General features: G+C 38.9%; 1 protein-coding gene across 6 annotated transcripts in view; it reads right to left on the bottom strand.

Moving 5' to 3' along the window:
• RAF1 (Raf-1 proto-oncogene, serine/threonine kinase) overlaps positions 1-25,635 on the bottom strand; it is a 98,944-nt gene that overhangs the window by 71,530 nt on the left and 1,779 nt on the right. The window contains exons 2-4 of one of the 6 annotated variants that reach the window (XM_049863370.1): positions 19,874-20,021; positions 18,706-18,796; positions 17,359-17,467 (exon numbers count right to left, since the gene is read on the bottom strand). The exons of 4 other annotated variants lie outside the window; for them this stretch is intronic. The gene's annotated coding sequence lies outside the window, so the exon portion shown is untranslated. The remainder of the gene's footprint in view (positions 1-17,358; positions 17,468-18,705; positions 18,797-19,873; positions 20,022-25,635) is intronic. One more of the 6 variants, XM_049863371.1, reaches the window with a different exon arrangement.

Here is a 25,635-nt window from a genome sequence, read left to right on the forward strand (position 1 = left end):
TGGTGAGTGTCATCTGGGGTCTTAAAAGCTAGCAAGCAGCCATCTAAGATGCAATTGGTCCCAACCCACCTGGAGCAAAGGAGAGTGAAGAACACCAAAGACACAAGGAAAATATCAGCCCAAGAGAAAAATGGGGCCACATAAACCAGAGACTCCATCAGCCTAAGACCAGAAGATCTAGATGGTACATTTGCCTGGCTACCACCAATGACCACCCTGACAGGGATCACAACAGAGAGTCCCTGACAGAGCAGGAGAAAAGTGGGGTGCAGAACTCAAATTCACATAAAAAGACCAGACTTAATTGTCTGAGACTGCAGGAACCCCAGAAGATATGGCCCTGGGACTCTCTGTTAACCCAGAACTAAAACCATTCCCGAAGCCAATTCATCAGACAAAGAATAGACTGGACTATAGGACATAAAATGATACTCATAAAGAGTGTGCTTCTTAGTTCAAGTAAATACATGAGACTAAATGGGCAGCTCCTGTCCGGGGCAAGATAAGCAGACAGAAAGGGACAGGAGCTGGTTGAACAGACACTGGAAATCCAGGGTGGAAGGCCTGAATGTGCGTTCACATTATAGGGAGAGCAACTAGGGTCATATAACAAGGTGTGTATAAATTTTTGTATGAGAAACTAACAAACTGTAAACTTTCACCTAAAGTACAATAAACATAGGCAGAAGACTCGAACAGACATTTCACCAAAGAGGATATTCATATGGCTAACGAGTACATGAAAAGATGCTCAATGTCATTCGCTATGGTTATTGTGCGCTCTCGAGTTGATTCCGACTCATAGCAGCCCAATGCGACAGAGTAGAACTGCCCCATAGGGTTTCCTGGGCTGTAACCTTCATGGATCTTTTACAGAAGCCGAAGATTAGTGGTTACCAGAGGTGGGTGGGAAGGGTAAAGGAGAGGTTTTCCTTAAAGGATGTTGAGTTTATGTTAAGAGTGGTGAAACAAATTGGAAAAGTGTAAGGATACAGGAGGCACAACATGAAGAATGTAACCAATGTCAGTGAATTGTACATGTGGGAATTGCTGAACTGGTGAAGGTTTTGGCGTGTACATTTCCATCACCAAAAAAAAAAAGGAGCAAGTTATTTCCTAGTACAAGTCCCTGCAAACTGCTGAGAAATGATCTTACATAGGACACTGCCTAATTTATTCTGATGCTCATGATCCATGAGAATACCAAATTGTGATAAAGACATTTTAAACTGGTAACACAGCCTTCTCACCCTGTGGCCTAATTCTAGAATAATTTCAGTGAATAATGAATAAAAAGTGCCAGATTAAGAAAGTATAAACTAGAAAACAAACTTTTAAAAAAACTCTAGGAGGGTTCTGTTGTTTTTGCTTTTACAGTGCCTGGTGGATTCAAACTGCCGAACTTTTTGGTTAGCAGCCATAGCACTTAACCACTATGACACCGGGGTTTCCCAGTATAAAAAAAAAAGTTTGAAAGCAAGACTGTCTTCAAGGTGCAAGATTGGGAAGCAACACACATACAAAGTACTATTATGTAGCCTCAGGACAGGTCAAATCTGATAAGACTACAGTTATGAAAATATACTTTAACTACCAGCATTTAGGGTATAATTTTAAGTAATTTGAGTTCTAATACTTTAACGTACATCTCCCACCTGAATGCTAATTCTGAGGCACGTCTGACTGAAAATGTTACTCTACCAATCTCTGGAGACACACACCACACCAGAGCATTCACTCATCTCCCATGGATTTTCTTGTCACAGCTCCTGTCCTGAAAAGTAGAATGAGATTCCTTTGCACCATGGTTAGAAAAAAACAATTATAACAATTCCAGATTAATCCAGGAAGCTTTTCAGAAGTTACCTGTATGAGAACTAAAAGTCCTGAAACTCCTGACCAGGAGAGAGAGTCAAGAAGCAGTTGGGCAAACTTGGGGTTAACGGTGACCTCGTTTTACGCTCTCCCACCTTAGCCGGCCCAAGCAATCGAATAAATCATGCTACTGCCCTTTCAGAATAGGGTAACACACATACACTCCAAACAAACAATGTAAAAACTTCAGGAAGTACTTTTTTTTTTTAATTTTCTTCCCAAAAAACCCAAACCCATTGCCACTGACTCATAGCAACCCTATTGCACTGAGTAAAACTGCCCCATAGGGTTTCCAAAGCTGTAATCTCTACGGAAGCTGACTGCTACATCTTTTTCCTGCAGAGTGCATCATGGGTTCTAACTGTGAACTTTTTGGGTAGAAACTGCAGAGTGATTGATCACTTTTGTGTGGTCTTTCTAGCCATGCCTTATAACTCCCACCCAAGTGATTGGGCGGGTAACCGGAGCCCTGGTGGTACAGTGGTTAAGAGCTCTGCCGCCAACCAAAAGGTCAGCAGTTCAAATCCATCAAACCACTCCCTGGAAACCCTATGGGGCAGTTATACTATCCTGTAGGGTTGCTGAGTCAGAATTGACTCCAAAGCAACAGGTTTGGGGTTTTTTTTGCTGTGATTGGGTAATGTGGTCCACCGAAGGGACTGGTAAGTTTTGCCATCCTGCTGGGTTTGAAATGAGCCACTCCAGAGGTGGGGAAGAGAAGATACCACCACCACCAAGGAAGAACTGCCAGGAGCCAGCACATCCTTTGGACTCAGGATCCATGGGCTGAGAAGCTCCTGGAAGCAGGAGAGAGAGACAGAGAGAGCTATAATACTGAAGACAGCAAGACCTGCCAGCAGAGATGGTGTGGTAGGCTTCCTGGCCCACAGAGCAAGGAAGTTGAGTGCCTTTGGGCAGAAGCCAAGGGCCAGGGAGAGGCCTGCCTGCATGCACAGCTGGGAAGAGGCTGTTCTGATGGAAGAGCTGTATCCTAAGTGTTCCTAAACCTGAATTGTAACCTGTTACTTCCCTAGTAAACCCCACAATCGTGAGTACTGACTGTGAGTTCTGTGTGGCCATTGCACATGAATTACCGAACCCAGCAGAGACTGCTGTGAGAGGGATTGTTGGTGTCAGAGTTGGTAAAGTTGGCAGAGAGAGACGGGATGTCTGGCCCCTGCCTCATAGGAATCAGCCTTGGGCTGCTGATCTTGGTTTTCCTGCCCCCTAATGAAGTTTTTTAATGAAGTTAGAGGAGATCAGACACTGTCCCCACACCATTTTTACAGAAGCCAAGCACTTAACCACTGCACCACCAGGGCTCCTTTAAAAATGCCTCAGTGAAAATGCTCTCGATCATTAGCCATTAGAGAAATGCAAATTAAAACTACGATGAGATTCCATCTCACTCCAACAAGGCTAGCATTAATCCAAAAAACACAAAATAATAAATGTTGGAGAGGCTGCGGAGAGATTGGAACTCTTATACACTGCTGGTGGGAATGTAAAATGGTACAACCACTTTGGAAATCTATTTGGCGTTTTCTTAAAAAGTTTGAAATAGAACTACCATACAACCCAGAAATCCCACTCCTCGGAATAAACCCTCGAGAAATAAGAGCCTTTACACGAACAGATATATGCACACCCATGTTTATTGCAGCTCTGTTTACAATAGCAAAAAGATGGAAGCAACCAAGGTGTCCATCAACGGATGAATGGTTAAATAAATTGTGGTATATTCACACAATGGAATACTACGCATCGATAAAGAACAGTGACGAATCTGTGAAACATTTCATAACATGGAGGAACCTGGAAGGCATTATGCTGAGTGAAATCAGTCAGAGGCAAAAGGGCAAATATTGTGTAAGACCACTATTATAAGATCTTGAGAAATAGTATAAACTGAAAAGAACATATACTTTTGTGGTTACGGGGGGGGTGGGAGGGAGGGAGCGTGGGAGAGGGTTATTTACTGATTAGTTAGTAGATAAGAACTACTTTAGGTGAAGGGAAGGACAATACTCAATACACAGAAGGTCAGCTCAACTGGACTGGACCAAAAGCAAAGAAGTTTCCGGGATAAACTGAATGCTTCAAAGGTCAACGGAGCAAGGGCGGGGGTTTGGGGACTATGGCTTAAGGGGACTTCTAAGTCAATTGGCAAAATAATTCTATTATGAAAACATTCTGCATCCCACTTTGAAATGTGGCGTCCGGGGTCTTAAATGCTAACAAGCGGCCATCTAAGAAGCATCAATTGGTCTCGACCCACCTGGAGCAAAGGAGAATGAGAAATACCAAGGTCACACGATAACTATGAGCCCAAGAGACAGAAAGGGCCTCATGAACCAGAGACTTACATCATCCTGAGACCAGAAGAACTAGATGGTGCCTGGCCACAACCGATGACTGCCCTGACAGGGAACACAACAGAGAACCCCTGAGGGAGCAGGAGATCAGTGGGATGCAGACCTCAAATTCTCATCAAAAGACCAGACTTAATGGTCTGACTGAGACTAGAGGAATCCCAGCGGTCATGGTCCCCAAACCTTCTGTTGGCCCAGGACAGGAACCATTCCCGAAGACAACTCATCAGACATGGAAGGGACTGGGACAATGGGCTGGAGAGAGATGCTGATGAAGAGTGAGCTACTTGTATCAGGTGGACACTTGAGACTGTGTTGCATCTCCTGTCTGCAGGGGAGATAGGAGGGTAGAGAGGGTTAGAAACTGGCAAAATTGTCATGAAAGGAGAGACTGAAAGGAGGGAGCGGGCTGACTCATCAGGGGGAGAGTAAGTGGGAGTATAGAGTAAGGTATATATAAGCTTATATGGGACAGCCTGACTTGATTTGTAAACATTCATTTAAAGCTCAATAAAAATTATTTTTTAAAAAAATGCCTCGGTAAATCAGTAATTCTAATCAGACACTCTGAAAAACCTCATTTTCAAGTTGTTCTTCAAATATTACCTTAATATATTAAAATATTAAAGTGACAGAGCAAAACTGTCTAAGGTTCCTTTGGTGCTTCGGTGTTAAATGAGGTTTTAGGCAATTCTTAAATAATCTAAAACCTAGTTTCTCAGAGTGTAGCAATGTATTCTGTGTGGTTGGGATATAAAAATCCAAAGGTTGATTCCAGAAAGTTTATTTTGGTCAAGAGAACTTAGTTTTGCAAAATCTTACAGTTTCTTCAGGTCTCTTCTCCATTATCTCATATGACTGTTAGAACTAAAACAGACTGAAACCAAAAACCAAATCCACTGCCGTCGAGTCGATTCCGACTCAGCAACCCTAAAGGACAGAGTAGAACTGCCCCATAGGGTTTCCAAGGAGTGCCTGGTGGATTCAAACTACTGACCTTTTGGTTAAGAGGCACAGCACTTCACCACTACGCCACCAGGGTTTCCAAACAGACTAAAAAAAAAAAAAAAAAGCAGGTATTATTTCTACCTCTTTTTCAGATGAGGAAAAAGTGAAAGTTTAATTACAATTTAAGAGAAACAAAACAAACAAAAAAATTCAGGTCCTCAGACTCTAAATTATAGCTCTTTCTATTACAACACACTGATTTAAATAAGATGAATTTGAACTTGAAACTATTATTTAATATTATTATCATGCTGTTTTTTTATTGTGGTAAAATATATATAACGAAACATTTGCCAATTCAACATTTTTTACGTCTACAACTCAGCAACACTGATTACATTTATCATATCGTACAACCATTACCCTTTTCCAAACTATTCCACCACCATTAACAGAAACTCAGTGCCCTCTAAGCAACCCCCCTTTCTCCCTTCCCTCCCACTCCTGGTAACCACTAAAAAGCTTTGACCTCTATACATTTGCCTATTTCATATAAGCGAGATCATACAGCATTTGTCCTTTTGTGACTGACTTATCTCACTCAGCGTAATGTTTTCAAGGTTCATCCATGTTGCACATGTATCAGGACTTCATTTCTCTTTATGGCTGAATAATATTCCATTGCATGTATGTACCACATTTTGTTTACCCATTCATCTGTTGATGGACATTTAGGTTGTTTCTACCTTTTGACTACTGTGAATACTGCTGCAATTATACCAGTTGAAATAAATACTGTTTATAAATAATGCAACAGACTTATGGGTTGAAGAAAGGAAAATATATACCTATACATGTCTTGGAAACCCTGGTAGCATAGTGGCTAAATGCTACAGCTGCTAGCCAAAGGGCTGGCAGTTCAAATCCGCCAGGTGCTCCTTGGAAACTCTATGGGGCAGTTCTATTCTGTCCTACAGGGTTGCTGTGAGTCGGAAACGACTCCACAGCAAAGGGTTGTTTTGTTTTGTTTTTTTTAATATGTCTTACACACCATAAGCAATTTAACTTTTTTCTTCTCGTTTAAGTGATTTTTACTTCATTTCTAAATTTCTAATATTTAAATTCATTATCTTAGAGCAGTCAGAGAACTAATGATTTTTTTAACTTGTTCTTTCCTTCCTCGTATCTCTTGAAATGATACAGAATGGGGGGTGTACCAAAAAATATAATCTTTTATTCGTAAAGCTATTATAATCTGTAGGCCCCTGGGTGGCACAAATGGTTATACACGTGACTACCAGCCAAAAGGTTGGCATTTCAAACCTACCCAGAGGTGCCTTAGAAGACAGGCCTGGTGATCTTCTTGGAAATCCTATGGAGCAGTTCTACACTGCACACATGGGGTGGCCATGAATCAGAATTGACTCAATGGCAACTAACAATAACATTACAATCTGCAGCAAATGGATAAGGATTTAAGACAAGTAGAAATACGATGATTTTATAAATTTCTTAAACCATTCTTTTTTACTTTCATTCCCAAAATTTTCTCCCCAGAGTTGGTAATAAATATGGGTTAGATAAAGGAAAATATCTATGTAATTAGAAAACTGCTCAACTATAAACCATGACTCACTAATTCTGAATATTAGTCAATACAAAAGAATTTCCATACATCAAAATAACCTGGGCAGTGCCCTAGAGTTAAAATTCTCTTGTGGTATTATCGGGCTGCCCTGAGTTTCTCCTTGGTTTGAAAGCAGAGGGAGGAGGAAGAACTAGTAGCAAGAACTTGAAAAGTCTACATCTGGCATGAATAACCTGAATATACTAAGGTGCCTGTATTTTTAAACAGCCTTTTACTTAATGATATCTAATTAAGATTTACTTGTACTCCTTTCTCCACATGGCATGTCTCTTAGCATGTAAGGATTACGTAATGTACAGAAAGCACACAGTATTAGCCTAAGACAATAAATGTTACCTACTTCATTGTTATAAAAGCAATGATGTTCTATTGATTACAATAATCAGGAATTCTTCTACATAGCTCTCTTTAATCCACAGAGTTGAGGCAAAATTTTCTTCTTACCCTAACCCTGAGGATCCCTGTGCATGTGAATCACTCCTCTGAAAGCTCACCTCCCTGAGTGTGGGCTCTTGCTCCCCCGTACCGTCTGAGAATGCTGCATCCCATGACCCTACACATCAAAGAAGCAGAGAACCAACTCCATGTAGCCTTGTACTGTTCACAGGGTACCAACAAAGTCATACGATTAGAATCAAAAGGCCTGGCTTGGGAAACAATTTTTCTGAGAAAAATGATATTGTACCAGTTTTATCTCTTTTTGACTGGTTGCTTTAAAACTTTTAACAAAGTAGTATATGTACATATTTTAAAATATCACCCATCTCCACCTCCTACTCTTTTGTGCCTCACCTGTTTTTCACTAATTAACTTCATATTGTTAAATAATACATACATGCTGCTTTTTTTTGGTACCAGTATCTTTGTTCCATGAATGTTCTCCCCCAATCTTTTTTTTTTTTTTCCTTTTACTCATAGGCACAAATAGTTACATTTTTCCTTGATTTCTCAGTTTTGGTTATCTATTAACTTCCTTATATGGAAGATTCAAATTCATTTCTCTTGCCACACCTGCCACAACCCCAACCCTCCCCTACCTTTCCAAAATTCATAATTTCTGGTTAAATTTAAATAATTTATGTTAAGTGTATATCTTTGACAGCTTTTGGTTTCCTTCTTTTTTTCACCCCTACCCTTCCTTGACCAAACTCTGTCAGTGCTATAAAAAAAAATAACAGTCACCACACCAGGCAATTTTTCATCTCCAATATTTTCTTAGAGCATCTCGAGGAGCCCTCTATCACCCTGCTCCTACTGGGACTCTCTAGGCTGATGCACAATTGTTACCTTGAAGTTTCCCTTCCCGTCATCTAGAGAATACTCTGTCCTGGATCCACTTCATGTATCCCATGCCTTCCTCTTCTGGGTTTTCTCCCTAGTTCTGACTCAGCACATCCTCTAATAGCTTCCTGAGAAAGGACAGGTGGGAGGTAAATCTTTTGAAATCTTGAACATTTTTTTAAAAAAAAAAATTTTTTTTTTTCCTACCTTCACATTTGATTAATAGGTCTGGCTGAGTACAGAACTCCTGGGAGAAAATAATCTCTCGGAATTGCAAAGATATTTAACTGTCTTTTAGTTTCCATTCCAATGGCATTCTAAGTACATCAACTCTTCTCTTTCTGGAAGCTTTAAGCCTTCATTTCTGGTATTCTAAAATGTCAGGATGATGTGCCCCTGTGTAAGTCCCCTTTTACTCACAGCACCAGGTTCTAGATGAGTCCTTTCAATGTGGAAATTAATATGCTTCAGTTGTGGAAATTCTCTTACACTGAAAGCAAGCCCAGAGAGGGAAAGAGAGAGGGGAGGAGAGAGAGAGGGGAGGAGAGAGAGAGGGGAGGAGAGAGAGAGGGGAGGAGAGAGAGAGGGGAGGAGAGAGAGAGGGGAGGAGAGAGAGAGGGGAGGAGAAGGGGGAGAGGGGAAGAGAGGGGGGAGAGGGGGAGGAGAGAGGGGAGAGAGACAATTTCCTCCTCTCTCCTTCGTTGTTTCTTTCGGGAATGTCCGTTACTGGATACTGAGTCTACGTAATGACTATCTCTTTCCATTTTAATTTTTTATTTATTTAATTTTGGACCATCTCTTGGTCTTTTTTGTTTTACTTTCTAAGAGATTTCCTCAGTCTTATCTTCTAACCCATCTATTGACATCTATTTTCTACTGTCATATTTTTAATTTCCAAGATATCTTACCTATTCTGTGCATGTTCCCTTTTCATTGCACTGTTTCTTACTGCATCCATGAAATCTCATGTCTGAAGTTATTTATTATAGTTTTTTGTTTTTTTCTGGTTCCTGCATTGTCTGTTTCCTCCCACCTAGGGCTTAAACCTCCAGCCTGGGTTTTTCTCAGGTCGAAGCCTAAGCTCTTAACCACTATGTTACTGCATTCCAAAACTTAAGTCCCAGGTTCCAAAGTACAGATCAACTGTGAAGGAGCTTGTTTAACTCTCAGATCATCCGGGGGAATCACAATGACTATATAGATAGACTCTATTTCTCATTTACAGCTCTTTGCAAATTGTCTCCCGATTCCCAGAGATCTCTAAAGAGCCCTCCTGGGGCAATTCTAGATGCTTTACCCATTAGTCCATAGCTTGGAACCCTTAAATTACATCAACACACTCCTAAATCACCTACAATTAACCACTGCAACATCTGGGAAAATCTTTCTGTCTCTCTGCCTGTATTTATCATTTTCTCAAAAATCTTATTTCTCAACAACAGGAGAAATAAAACAAGACTTATTATCAAAGACAAAATAAACCAAAAGCTATATATAACTTAAAGCTATGCTTAAGAAAAACATAAAATATCCTGTTTCACTATTCTAACACTTGTATGTACTTAGTTTTGATTAATTTTATACTGAACCTTTAAGATTCCAAAAGCCAATAATACAGTTTAGAAATATTTCCACTAAGCTCACATCAGAGTATTATCTTATCATATAAAATTCCAGGTATCATAAACTCTCATTAAGAACTGACAAATATTAGCAAAGAAAAACTTTGCAAGGAGAGAACTCTCTCCACTATATGGTAAATGTTTAAGAAAAAACACCAGGTAAAATACTTTAAATTTTAGATTAAAAGGCTTCAGTCTGAGCCCCAATCTCATCAAAAATGCTTGTATAATCTTAATAGATTTCCTGTAAGTTTTAGGGAACATTAATTGGTGAAAAAAGAAACTTTTGGTGGAAAAAATATTTCCAAAAGTGTTAAACAAGGAGTCCTGGTGACACAGTGGTTAAGTGCTCAGCTGCAATTCTAAAGGTTGGCGGTTGGATCCCACCAGCCACTCTGCAGGAGTCTGCTTTAGTAATGATTACAGGCTTGGAAACCCTGTGGGGCAGTTCTGCTCTGTCCTATAAGGTTGATATGAATCAGAATCAACTCAATGGCAACGGGTTTGGGTTTTCTGGTTTGGCATTTTAAACTAGAGCCCTAAATTAAATATTTAAGATTTGAAAAAGCAGTTTTCACACAAACAGAAATAACAAAATAATTTATTAAATTCATTACTTCCTTACAGGAAAAAAAAAAAAAAGAGGAATGGAAATAAGTGTTGCTACTTCAGGTTAACAAAAGTTGTGGAGAGAAAAATCTTTAAAACCCTTTCAAGACCCATTAGACATACTGTATCCTGTCTACTTTTTATCCCTCTGGAGTTCTTTGGAAAAAGGGTAGACTAATTTTAAGGTGTTCAGCTCCAAGGTGGAAGCCTTTTGAAATGTGTGAAACTCAAAAATCCTGAGTGGGGGACAGAGAGTAGAGGGAAGTACTGTGTTATCTCATGGGAGAGCAATTAGGAGTGTACAGCAAGATGCAGGTAAATTTTTGTATGAGAGGCTGACCTGATTTCACTTAGAGCACAATAAAAATTAATTAAAAAAAAAAAAATCCTGAGTGGAAGCCTCACTTTTGTGTAGACTGAGCACTGTCCTACGTAATGACTTTCAGATATTTGAATTTCTTAACTTTTGGCAGGTTTGTCTTTATTTCTGTGAGATAAGCCTCCTATGTTTCCTAGCTACTATGTTCTCATGAGAATGTATTTATTTTGAGAATAAGCTATTGCCAGTCTTCATTCAGACATAGTGGCCATTTTCTCCTTGATGCCATTCATTGTTTCCAGGTGTTACTAGCTCCCTTTTCTAGCTTCTAAAAGTAAATAATGCCTTTCCAATAAGGAATAATGCACTGCAGTGGTACTTTAAGAGACTGGAACGCCTATAAGTTATTCTTACCCTGCTTTCAATCTTTTTTTTTTTTTTTAATTGTGCTTTAAGTGAAAGTTTACAGTTCAAGTTAGTTTCTCATACAAAAATATGTATGCACATTGTTATGTGACCCCAGGTGCTCTTCCTATAATGTTACAGCACACTCCTCCTTTCCACTCCGGATTTCCCACGTCCATTTAACCAGCTCCTGTCCCTTTTTGCCTTCTCATCTCACCTCCGGACAGGAGCTGCCCATTTACTCTCATCTATCTTTTTTTTTTTTTTTTAATCTACTTGAGCTAGAGAAGAAGCACTCTCTTCACGAGTATCATTTTTATAGTCCAGTCTAATCTTTGTCTGAAGAGTGGGCTTCGGGAATGGTTTCAGTTCTGGTATAACACAGAGTCTGGGGCCCTATCTTCTCGGGTCCCTCCAGTCTCTATCAGCCATTAAGTGTGGTCTTTTTATGTGAATTTGAGTTCTGCACCCCACTTTTCTCCTGCTCCGTCAGGGACTCTCGGCTGTATTCCCTGTCAGGGCAGTCACTGGTGGCAGCAGTGCATCACCTAGCTCTTCCTGTCTCAGGCTGACGGAGTCTGTGGTTTATGTGGCCCCATTTGTCTCTTGGGCTACTATTTTCCTTGTGTCCTTGGTGTTCTTCATTCTCCTTTGCCCCAGGTGGGTTGGGACCAATTGATGTATCTTAGATGGCCGCTCACTAGCTTTTAAGACCCCAGACGCCACTCACCAAAGTGGGATGCAGAACATTTTCTTTATAAACTTTGTTATCTAGGACATTCTTTTTTTTTTTTTAATTTTTATTGTGCTTTAAGTGAAATTTTACAAATCAAGTCAGACTATCATACAAAAATTTATAAAGACCTTGCTATATACTCCTAATTGCTCTCCCCCTAATGAGACAGTACACACCTTCCCTCCACTCTCTCTTTTTGTGTCCATTCGGCCAGCGTCTGACCCCCTGTACCCTCTCATCTTCCCTTCAGACAGGAGATGCCAACATAGTCTCATGTGTCTAGTTGATTCACGAAGCTCGTTTTCCACCAATATCATTGTCTATCCCATAGACCCGTCCAATCCCTGTCTGAAGAGTTAGCTTCAGGAATGGCTCCTGTCTTGGGCTAACGGAAAGTCTGGGGACCATGACCTCTGGTGTCATCCTAGTCTTCAGTCAGACCATTAAGTCTGGTCTTTTTAGGAGAATTTGGGGTCTTCATCCCACTGCTCTCCTGCTCCCTCAGGGGTTGTTTGTTGTGTTCCCTGTCAGGACAGTCATTGGTTATAACCAGGCACCATCTAGTTCTTCTGGTCTCAGGCTAATGTAGTCTCTGCTTTACGTGGCCCTTTCTGCCTCTTGGGCTCATAATTACCCTTTGTCTTTGGTGTTCTTCATTCTCCTTTGCTCTGGGTGGGTTGAGACCAATTGATGCATCTTAGATGGCCGCTTGCTAGCGTTTTAAGACTCCAGATGCCACTCTCCAAAGTGGAACCTGCATTCTAATCATTGCTTCTACGTGTAGCAGATGGAAAGCACCACTGTGAATAGTTCTGCGATATTCCAGGGCAGCTGTTTCTGCTTCTTAGCTGTTAGTGCTACTTTTGTTATTGAAAGAATACAAAGTAGTGGTAATTTTCCTGAGATTCAAATTCCTTTAATTTTATTTATTTTTCCTTTAAGTACTACTTTTGCAGAAATGAAAAATGAATTGTAGTGGTAATTTTCCTCAGATAAAAAATCCCTTGGCTTTATTTATTTGGGCTATAAGTAGTACTGCTTTTGCAGTAAGGAAGAATGCAGTGTATCAGGTTTTGAAAAGTTCATGACAGATAATAAGGCTGAGAAGGAGACTAGAATAAAATGCATGTGCAATCACTGACGGGTGCCTTCATGTTTTACCTCATGTTTTGCAAATTTTAAAGAAATAATTAAAAAAAAAAAATTTTATCATTGACTCATATCACCAGGATTTAAGTTGTCCATGGTCTACTGGGACATACTGGATCCCAGATAATGGGTAGCAAAAGCCATAACTCATAACAAAAATTCTGAATTGGTCCTTTAATCAGCATGCCTTCATTAGTGACAACACATAGTATGAACAAAAAATTCAAAGGAGAAAATAATCGGGTCTTGAAAGGTTTAAAAGGAGTATCCCTGAGCACTCTATGAAAAAAGAAAGCTAATGAGTACTTTGAGAGGCAAATTAGTTTAAGACTTGATCCCTGCCCTCAATAATTTCATAATTTAGTTGAAGAGATAATAAAGGGATTAGGCAGGATTAGTCATATAAAACCTAAAAGAAGGAAATGGAACTACTACAGGTCATGAAGAAAATTATGAAGGAGAGCACATTCCCAGAAACCTAACAAAAACACCAAAACAGCAAATTTACATCATACCTGGAGGTTAAGTTCTAAGGTGAAGATAGGATGAAGTCTAAATTACCTTAGAAAATCTCTTTAACCTCCTATTAAGTAGACGGCCTGTATTTAGGGCACTTACTCCACCTCTTTCCCTCTCTCTGTTTCTTCCTTTAAAAAAAAAGATCATCACTAGGTTGTTGGAAAGATTAAATGAGTTAAGGTAAACTCCTAGAAGAACCTGGCAGGTAAAAAACCCAACCATAAACCCACTGCCACCATGATTCTGACTCATAGCGACCCTGCAAGACAGAGCAGAACCGCACCATAGTGTTTCCAAGGAGCACCTGGTGGATCTGAACTGCTGACCTTTTGGTTAGCAGACGCAGCTCTTAACCACTACGCCACCAGGGTTTCCTGGCAGGTAATGTTCAGTCAATAAAGGTAAGCTACCCGCCAGGTACTCCCTGGAAACTCTATGGGTCAGTTCTACTCTGCCCTATAGGGTCACTATGAGTCGGAATCGACTCGACCGCACTGGGTTTTTTATTATTATCATTAGAGATCACTTTTTTTTTTTTTTTTTTGATGTATCTTTAGACAAAAGAATCACACTCAACTGTGAGGCAGTCACACTACAAGGCTGGCAAGAATTGAGGCTGACTACGGAACAGATTCACTTTCTTCAACTGCAATCAAAACCTCTCCTCAGAACATATTCTCAGTGTAAGGAGATGGTCGCTCAAATTGCCTGTACTAATAAAAAACTTTGTGGGGATGGGAAGCAGAGCAAAAACATATTTGAATACCCATGTTTTATTGTTTTTATAATGCCACTTCACTATATTCATTCCTTCTTTAAGCTCATTGCTTTCTTCAGTCCAGTCTTGGTCCATCTGATTAGACTGAGTGACCAAGCTTCCTTTAGGGGATAAATGTTTTGTTTCTGCTTTTAATTCAATTGATCACACTTCACCAGGGGGAAAAAAATCATCCTCACACGTAAAAAGTTTCTGCTGAATACAGATATACGCAAATGTTTAAAAAATAAATGCCATCTCATTCAAACTGGGAAACAATGATATATCTAGTTTAGAAATGACTTGGGCTAGTTTCCCAACCAGTCCAAAAGGGCACTCTGATGCACTGCAAGGTGGTGTGTGTCAACATTAGAATTTCCTCACTCCTCTTTCTCAATTTCGGACCACAAGCTAGTAACTTTATCAGATGACTGACCAGCATAAATCCATATGAAGAAAAGTGCCCTTCTGAAAAGTTTTTTTTTTTTTTTAAAGTTAGCAAGCAGGGGCTGCCCAAGTTTAGAAAATAAACTCTAGCTTTTTAAAAAGGTAATTAAAGTACAAGTTAAAATTCAGCTAGTTCAAATACAGTTTTGTTCAATCAGTTCCACAGTGAAAAACATCTTAAGCCCATTTCATTTTTAACTCTCACCAAAAATGAGTTTTTCAGTATTTTCATTTTAAATCACTTTGTCTGACTTTTTTTTTAAGCCAAGTGTGTCCTTTCATCCCCAAATTAGTCACTGTCTCTTCCCTTGGGCAGCAACGCTAACTTTAAGATGAACAGGTCCATTCACAAAGTATACCATAATACAAGTATCAAAACATGTAATGCACAAATAAAATATGGTTTCGGGATATCGTTCTGATGGCCAAGTAAACAATGGGGTAAAAAAAAAAAAAAAGACTACATAATGACAGGAAAGAAGAGACAACAAAAATCACCCAGATAATCTCAACCCGTTAAATTAATACCTGCAAAGTTAACACTGATTTAACCTTGTACAACCCCTGTACCACTAATTTCTGTTTCACATAAAAGGCATGAATTTTAGCAGCAAATCTTATATATTCAACAAGTGCTCAAAACAAGTAACACCAGTCTTCCTCAAAAATAAACAAAATACAGTGTATGTGAATCTACATTCTGCACACCGGCATCACCCATTTGGGCAGACACTGGGATCTGTCCTCAAGAAGTGATGCGTCCCTCCGTGTTTACAACTTGCCAAAGCAATTCCATGAAGTAATCATTTGATTCAGCCATCTTTCCTACACTTCCTTCTGGAGTCAACGACTTTCATATACAAAGATTCCCTAATCTTGAAAGGTGTTCCCAAAGGTAAGCACCTTACTTATTTTAAGAACTTATGAGAATTGCAGTAATGCACCTGTAAAATTGATAGTATTATTTATTTTTCAGAAATCATCTGTAATCAACTTTTCAAGACTAACTTTCTTAAAGCAAGGTGATGCACAGAAGTTTTCCCTGTAAAACAGGCCACTGATTCATTAAAGCTCTAAATAATACCCAGCTACTCTGCCTCAGAAAAGCAGAGATGTCACCTTGAAGACTAATATGCGCCTGACCCAACCTCATCATATGCACGCAAAAGCTGGAAAATGAATAAGGAAGACAGAAGAAGAACGAACGCCTTTGAACTGTAGCATTGGTGAAGAACATTGACTATACCATGGACTGTCAAAAGAACAAACAAATCTGTCTTGGAAGACGTCCAACCAGACTTGCTCCTTAGAAGCAAGAATGGTGAGAATACATCCTACATACTTGGGACATGTTGTCAGGAGGGATCAGTCCCTGGAGAAGGACATCATGCTTGGTAAAATAGAGGGTCAGCAAAAAAGAGAAAGACCCCCAATGAGATGCACTGACACAGTGGCTGCAACAATGGGCTCATGCATAACAGTGATTGTGGGCATGGTGCAGGACTGGGCAGCGTTTCGTTCTGTTGTGCATAGGGTCGCTATGACTCAGAACCGACTCAATGGCACCTAACAACTTTGCCTCATCTTTTTTGAAAAGATTATAGCCAAGCAACCCATGTTAACAATCTATTACTATTTATTTGCCTGGTAAGGAGCCCTGGTGGCACAATGATTAAGTGCTTAGCTGCTCATCAAAAGATCGGCAGCTCAAACCCACCTAGCAGCTACCATGTGAGAAAAGATCTGGCAATCTGCTTCTGTAAAGATTACAGCCTAGGAAACCCTATAGGGCAGTTATTTCTACACCGTCCTACAGGGTCACACTAAGTTGTCATCAACTCAACAGCACACAACAACTATACCACAAAATAAAAAAGAAAATGTAACCTATATAACATTTTTTTTTTAAATACATCATATTATTAATACCTTCAGAAAAAGAACTACATGTACTTCCTAGATCTTATACTCCATCATCTAGTACCTGGCACAAAATTAGGTGCTCAAATATATGCTGAATGAAATACTAATGGACAAAAGATACAATCAAAATATTTATCGTAACCTTTTTTCATGGATGCTAAATCACTATACATAAAAACACTGACACATGATCTAAAAACTAAAATGATTCTCTATACTACAGGAGCCCTGGTGGTGCAATGTTAAGCACTTGGCTGCTAACCCAAATGTTGGTGGTTCGAACCCATCAAATGGCTCCATGGGAGTAAGACCTGGCGATCTGCTCCTGTAAAGATTACTGCCTAGAAAACCCTATGGGGAAATTCTACTCTGTTATATGGGGTCTCTTTGAGTCGAAAATCAACTCAACGGTACACAACAACATATATACTACAATCTGGCATACAATAAAAAGAGAAAAAAGAATAAGGAGGACTATTTATTCAACAATTTCTAAGCATAAAACCTTCACTACTAGCTACTTTGAAGAGTATAAAGACAGGCATGTTCCTTGCCTTCTCAGAGCTTTCAAAGTAGAAGTAAAAACCACCACCATTTATCACAGACTTACTAAGTGCTAGGCATAGTGTTAGTTTCCAGGCAGACAAGCAGACCTCCAACAAAATGTGGTAACTTTTTTTTTTTGGTGGCGGTGGACTTCTTAAGAAAACTACTATAAGAATTCAGACCATAGAAAGGTCACTTCTACCTTGAGTGGAAGAAACGGTCAATAAAGGATGATTTATTCGTAGTACACGAGCTTGAAGGGATAATATATCAACAGATGGACAGCCAAAGGGTATCCATGAAATGAGAGCCTAGGAAGAAAAGTTTGGAAAGAAATGAGCCTGATCGCGAAAGGTACAGGTACAACTATTTTTGCTTATCACACAATTTTATTTTCTTTTGTGTTTTTGTTTTCTAATCTTTATATAATGTCTTTACATACACACGGGGTCACCATGAGTCGGAACCAACTCGAGAGCAACTGGTTTGGATTTTACAAACACACCCATTATAAACAGCAACCCTCTCTCAATCTCAGTACCCTCTAAATCTTTTATCCTGCTTATTTTTTTTCTATAGTACTTAATATATAAATTAAATTCTCTGCTATACTCTTCTTTTCCCCTCCCCATCTACCCATACCCAAGTAATCTATGTTAACAACCTAGTATTATTCTTCTGTTTTTCTCCATGCTTATAACCCCATACAGATGTCATACATACATATATATGTTTTTTGCAATAATTTATATTTCCCTATCTCCTTTTTTTTTTTTTTTTTTAAATATATTGGCTGCAGAATACACATTCATTGAGGGGGTAAAAACTGGAAAATATGAAAAAATACAAAAAAAAAAACCCTAAAATATCCCATAGGAAGCCCTTGCCAACATTTATGGACATGTATATGTAGTCTTTTCTGTGTACAGATCTATATTTGTAAATATCTTTCTTTATAAAAATGGGGCCATACTATACTTAAACCAAAAAAACCCAAACCCATTGTCATCAAATTCCAACTCATGTGACCCTATAGGACAGAGGAGAGCTGCCCTACAGGGTTTCCAAGGAGCCCCTGGTGGATTTCAACTGCCGACCTTTTGGTTGGCAGCCATAGTTCCTACGCACTATGCCACCAGGGTTTCCACATTGTACACAGAACCCTGCTTTTTCACTTAATATATCTTATCACCAGGATTAAATGAAATAATCTTTTACTGGGAGACTGAATACATTTTAGATTAAAAAGAGATGAGAATGTAAAGAAAGTAACAACAACATGTACCAACTTATCCAAAAACCTTTTTTTTTTTTTTTTCAAAAAATAAAAAAGATGAGTCATTAATTGTTTAACTGATTTATCTCTTTGAAGAACATTGTATATAAAACCACTTATAAGGGAGAAGAAGTTCATCAGACCCAAACAAAGCCAACTTCTAAGCTTCTGGTGGTCCATGAAATCTAATTAGCAATATGTAATTGCACTGCCAGACAGCTAGATAAAACTAGTCATGAAGGTCACAATCTCCACCCTCACCATCAACTCTACCTCCAGTCCAGGATCAGGTCAAAGAAGGCAGAAGAGCATCACATTTATCCCTTCATTCTCTCTGGTTAAAATTTTCTTCCATGTCTAAAACCTATGAAGGCAGAAGAAAATAATAGCAAGCGTGGCCAAAGCATCTTGAGTCAATGAGTTAGCAAGCTGGTAAAGCAGGCGAATGTCCTCAGGAAGCTAGAAACAAGACCCCAGAGCACTCTACTGGTAATGCCCAATAGAGAGGGAAGCTCAAGCAAGGTAACTCGCTTAAGAGATGTTCTAAGTTATAAAATTCTGATTATGTCCTCTTTACTGTAAGCATTTTTTTTTTCTTTTTTGGTGATGGACAGTAGGACGAAACCAAACCAAGAGGTAATTAACCTCTGAATCGCCATGCAACTACTATTTGTTGTATGAACAAAATAAGGTTTTAAAAACTAGACATACATAATGAGTAAGATATGCCCCACCTTTACGGGGCTTAAGTCTAGTCAGGGACATAAGAGATTTATATTGAATTCTTGGCCTTTCTTATATGGAATTTTTTCCACAAACATTAATAAGGAATTAAACATTGAGTTGTTTTTGTCAGGTGTCACTGAGTTGATTTAAAATCCTAGAGACCCTACAGGACAGAGCCGAACTAGCGCATAGGGCTTCCTAGGCTGTAATCTTTTACAGGAGCAGATTATTGCTAGGTCTTTTCTCCCGCTGAGCAAGCTGAAGGGTTCAAACTACCCACATTTGGTTGGGAGCCAAATACTTAACCACCGCACCACCAGTACTCATAGGAAACATTAATTTGAGTTTACAATCTAATGGGATGGTAAATTCACAAATGACTGTATGATAAAGGCCATAAGAAAAACAAATGCAAAAGAGTTTTTTAAGGAGAGGCTCAAGGAAAAAAACAAAACAGTAATGAGTGGGAAGAGAAAAAGATCAGGAAATGATTTTTAGAAGATAGTGTCTGAAATGGCTCTTAAAAGAGGAACAGACAAAAGTGAAGAAATAGTGTCAGTCTCTCCCCATTAGATAAGATTCTTGAAGGCACAAGTTGCTATATTCGCCCTGTACCAAGCACCTACAAGGTGCTGCAAAAATGGCTGTTCAATTCCACTAAACATAGTCTGAGGGAGTCAAGTTATTAGCAAGGCAGAGAGGCAAAACTGCGTACTTGGTCTGCTGGCAATGGAGGTCCAATGGGAAGATTTGAGTAAGTAAGTAGTCCAGCACATCCACACTTGAATATTCTTTTATCATCATACAACACGATACATAAGAACCTGTTAACACATTCCCCTCTGTGACTGAAAGCTGGATAGCTGTGGGACAAAGGGAGAGGTAAAATTACTATATTCTTTAAATTTTGTGGTACGATATTATCTACCCAAATAATTAATAAAATTTATTTTTAAGAATCTGCCCTTCAAGGAAGTGAATCTGGTGGGAGAACAAACTGACATGGGGACAAATGAAAAGAAAAAAAACGGGGGGAGTCTTATTCAGAGGTTCTTACAGTGGTCCAAAAAAACCACCAAGCCCATTGTCATCGAGTTGATTCTGACTTGTAGTGACCATCTAGGACAGAGCAGAACTGCCCCACTGGGTTTTTGAGGCTGAATCTTTAAGGAAGCAGACTGCCACATCGGTCTCCCAAGGAGTGGCTGGTGGGTTCGAGTCACTGGCCTTTCAGTTGGCAGCTGAGCATTTAACCACTGCACCAGCAGGGCTCCCTCCTTACAGCAGTAATCCAGGCAAATAATAATAAAGGTCTGAACTAAACAAAGACAGCAGAAAGTAGCTGAATGCAACTCAAAAATACAGCTGTCAGTGCCATCTGACAAGTGACTACTTTAAGAGATGATATAAGGGCCCAACCCATGAACAGAATTAATTTATTCATATTAACTTTATTACATATATCTTCTATTATAAAAGCTATGTATTCAGGGAATGTGGAAAGCACAAAAAAATATACAGAGGAAAATTACCCTTATTCCTACTGCTTAACAACCACTAACTTCTACATGTATTTTCTTCCAGTTTCCCATGTGGAAGCTTTTTTGTTTTTGTTTTTTAACAGTTTTATTGAGATATAATTCACACGCCATACAATTCACCCATTTAAAGTGTAAAATTCAATGGCTGTTAGTATATTCACAAAGTTGTGCACCCATCTCCACAACTAATTTTAGAACATTTTTATCATCCCAAAAAGAAACCTCTATTCCCAGTTACTGTCCATTCCCCCCTTCTCCCAGCCCCTGGCAACCAATCTACTTTCTATCTCCATGGATTTGCCTATTCTGGACATTTCATATAAATGGAATCATATAATATGTACTCTTTTGTGACTGGCTTCTTAGAATGTTTTCAAGGTTAATCCATGCTGCAGCACATATGATACATAACGTCTTTTTACTGCTGAATAATAATCCATTGTGTTACATTTTGTTTTTTTAATACAACTGTAATCATTCCAGATACACAATTTTGTGTCCAGCATTTTCCATATCATAAATGCTTTATATATGCCATATTTAATGACAAGCTGTGCCCCATCAGGAAACCCTGGTGGCATAGTGGTTAAGTGCTACGGCTGCTAACTGTAGCAGGGCAGTTTGAATCCGCCAGGCACTCCTTGGAAACTCTATGGGGCAGTTCTACTCTGTCCTCTAGGGTCACTATGAGTCGGAATCGACTCGAAGGCCCTGGGTTTGGTTTGGTTTGGTGCCCCATGAAGTGCCTGTACCACAGGTGACTTAATGATTTTATTATTGTTGGACATAGGAACTGTTTCTAGTTTTTTTCCATTGTAAATAAACTTTCTTAAATGCAGGTGGGAGCTCCTTTCTGAATGATTTATCTGGATCCAGGGAAATGGCTCTCCCAAAAACCCTGAGCTTCCTAGTGAGATTTGCCACAGAGAGCAAGAGTCATGTTCTTCCAGGGGAAAAATCTGGATTTTATCTATTCCAAATCTAGAGAAAGAATAGGTGTTCAAAGATACTTGAGGTTGAAAAGAATACCTCCAAAATACCAGATTAAGAATGAAAATTCATAATTATAAAGACATGTTAACCATTAGCTAGTCTGACTCTTCAGCCCCATCTGTGGGGGTGAAGAAATCAGATCATTTTACTTCCTACAGCAGATTAGAAGAAAAATGAGAGACTATCTCCACTAAAACAGTAAAAATGTTGCTACTGGATGACTTAAATTCAAGAAGTAGAAAAAGGGGGAAGACACCACATAAGGGCCCCTCTGAAGCAATTAGGCATATTGAGTTCCCCTAAAGCACCGATTGTCATTGCCTGCTGCTTCCCATTCTTTAAACAAAAATGTAAACAACCTCTAAATCAGAAAGGTTTTAAAACTCTGAGCTACTTTTAAGATTATTAATCCCCAGCCAATAAAATCCCTTAGAATCTGGTCTGAAAATAAAACTACTTGTCAAGTGTTCCTCAAGAAATACTACGGACCCTGATTGGAATGTGATGCCAATTAACACATTTTTGTGAGTGATCTGCGAAAGAAACTTCAGATAGCCTGGCCCAAACCAACAACAAATAATATCCACTTAACATCTTCCTTGGTGAGGCGGAGATTCTAGGCATAATTTTAGAAGGCAAATAAATCTGATGTTATCTATTAAGGTCACCAAGAGCTACACAAGTAATTATGGGAGAAAAATAAGAAACAAATGACTGTAAAATTAAGGATAAAAACTTTAATATGTAATCAAGAAATTTTTATTCACAACTTTAAGGCAAAAATAAATACCCAGCCATTACTATCATAAGGATTATAGGCAAGGTAGTTTAGCCCTGTATCAGAGGCACTAAATGAATTATAACACAAATATCTAGTAGTATTACAGTTGAACTCAGATGAGCAATTCGGAATTCTTACACACACACACACAAAGACCGAAATCCTAAACTACCTCATCCTAAATGAGGTAGTGTGCCTTGATTTTACAATTAATTTAGTCAAGGTGAGCAATTTTTCAACACCAGTTTTTGTTTTGTTCTGTTTTGGTTTTAAAGAAATGATTTCATGAGCTGCACCAATTAAAAAAAGAAAAACCTTTCAAGTCAAGGCTCAATCCTGTGATTTCATAAACCCCCCACTGTCATGATAGTCCACCGCCTTTCAAAGGCAATATTTAAAATTCTCATCTGCAAGTCAACATGAAGGCATGCTGTTTGGCTAACAAGCTCCTCCCAAGACCAGGATTATTATGGATGGCCTATTATGTCCCTAACATGCAAATAAATAAATGTACTCCCTCATGTAATACTTTTCTATTTTTAGGCAAGAGGTTACTAAAAAGTTATCTGAACTTAAAATGTAGTAGAAGCATATATCTACTAATAGACTCCTTGAAACAGTAATCTGAAGTTATCAATTATATTTCCCATTTAGTAAATAAGCTAAAAAAAAAAAAAAACCCAGTCGATTCCAGCCCATAGCGACCTTATAGGACACAGTAGAACTGCCCCACAGGTTTTCCAAGAGCGCCTGGCAGATTCAAACTGCCCACCTATTGGTTAGCAGCCAAACTCATAACCACTATGCCACAAGGATTTGAGCTAGGTTTCTGGAAAAGTCAAATTAAACTTCCAAGAGGTATGAAGCTGTTGGCCATCGTTTAATCTTCAGAGCAAACCACCTACTCTGGATTTCACGAATGGCAGGTTTTAAGCTAAAAGCAACTAGTTCCAGAGCAATTGCAAGATATTTGATATTTAACCATTCTCCATTTATGTTTTAGACACTTTTTGTTATTAATGACTAGCTTAATTGCCTTCTCACTGAAGTTTTCTCTCTACTAAACCAAATTCCATAAAATATGTTCAAATGCACTTCACTCAAGCCTTCTACTTTGAAGACACAGGTTTTATTTTTCCACTACTGACCAAACTATAACAAGACTAAGCAATTGCACTACAGTTTATAATCATAAACACCACACACCTAACAGATCAACGTTTAGAACAGAAACAGTAACAGGTTTATTCTCCCAAGTATCCAGTGTTCAACTGGGTCAAATGTTTCTGCTGCATCTTAAACAGATTAGCCCTTGAAGTGATAAGGGTGAAAACAACCCAAAAGAATTTAATGTTCTTCAGTGGTATATAATCATTACAACCCAAGAAAAATTTAGAAACTGCCAGCTGAAGTGTATTAATATCTTAATAATTCCTTTAATATTAGCATTAATCACAATAACAAAGCTATTTTAGGAAAATTATGCTCATAGAGGGAAAGACTTTACAAGGGAATTGCAATCAGGGGAATCTACCTTGTTTTACTATATAAAACACATTTGCTATTCCAAAAATATTCACTAGCATTTTCAGGTGCTTTATAAAATCTGTCAAATTCTATATGACTGGTGAGCATGGTTTATATTGTCAACAGCCATTTAAAACTGAAAATTAGTAAAATGTACATTATATTCAACATTTTGTGAGCAAACATAACTTTAGAGGAATCTTGTGCATGAATCCCTAAGAATGTGACATCAGTCCATTCACTACTGTATAAATGGAAAGCATTTCATCTAAAACACTTTAAAAATGTTCCTAACTGGGTTTAACGAAGTAAATCTTTTTAATTACTATCAGCTTTAATATCATCAAGAGAGGGACCAAAGTAAATGACGACAGTAACAGGTACCCAAGAATAAACGACTACCCAGGTAAATGCTGTAACGAAACTCTGCAACAGTAATAACAACCAAAAATTTGCGAGTGGTTACATAGGTAGGAAACCCTGGTGGCAGAATGGTTAAGTGCTACGGCTGCTAACCGAATTGGTGAGCAGTTTGAATCCACTAGGCGCTCCTCGGAAACTCTAGGAGACAGTTCTACTCTGTCCTATGGGTCGCTATGAGTTGGAATCGAATCAATGGCACTGGGTTTTTTTTTTTTTTTTGGTTGCATAGGTAGACATGTATGCTATATAGGTACAGGTGGCCGTATACGAGTATATGCAAGTGCATATATAGGTATAGTTGTGGGCATTTGTATATACATATTTGTATGTTCTGCATATATACTCATATATATATAATAGAGCATACATATATGGGACACAGTTATGGAAACTTCTTAGACATACCCAAACACCTCATGGGACTGAGTTACTGGGTTTGGAGGCTAAGGACCACAGTCTCAGGGGACATCTAGATCAATTGGCATAACATAGTCCATAAAAATAATGTTCTAAATCCTAGTTTGGTAAGTAGCATCTGGGGTCTTAAAGGATTTTGAGCGGCTGTCTAAGGACACAACTACTGGTCTCTTCCTGTGTGGAGCAAAGGAGGGTGAAGGAAACCAAAGACTCAAGGAAGCAATGAGTCCACAGGACTAATGGCCCACACAAACCAGTCTCCTCTAGCCTAAAACTAGAAGAATTAGATGGTGCCGGTTACCACTACCAAACACTCTGACCAGGGACACAATAGGAGAACCCGGTTAGAGTTGGAGAAAATGTAGAACAAAATCCAAATTCATAAAAAAAAAAAAAAAGACTTACTAGACTGACAGGGACTGGAGGAACCCCCTGACTATCGCCCTAAGACACCCTTTTAACCTGGAAATGAAGCCACTCCCAGAGGTCACTTTTCAGCCCAATAATAAATTGGCCTATAAAATAAACAGCAACACCTGTGAGGAACGTGTTCCTTAGAACAATCAACTATATGAGCAACATCTGCCCAAAAAACAAAGCTGAGAAGGCAAGGAGGGGCAGGGAAAGTGGACAGAGGCAAACAGGGAAGGCAGAGTGGAAATGGAGAAAGTGCTGATACGTTGCAGGGGTAGCAACCAATGCGACGGAACAATTTGTGAACTGTTGAATGGAACACTAATTTGCTATGTAAACTTTCACCTAAAACACAATAAAACGTTCAAAAAAAAAGAGGAG

This window comes from Elephas maximus, chromosome 20 (assembly GCF_024166365.1).
Source record: "Elephas maximus indicus isolate mEleMax1 chromosome 20, mEleMax1 primary haplotype, whole genome shotgun sequence".
Taxonomy (NCBI): Eukaryota; Metazoa; Chordata; class Mammalia; order Proboscidea; family Elephantidae; genus Elephas; species Elephas maximus.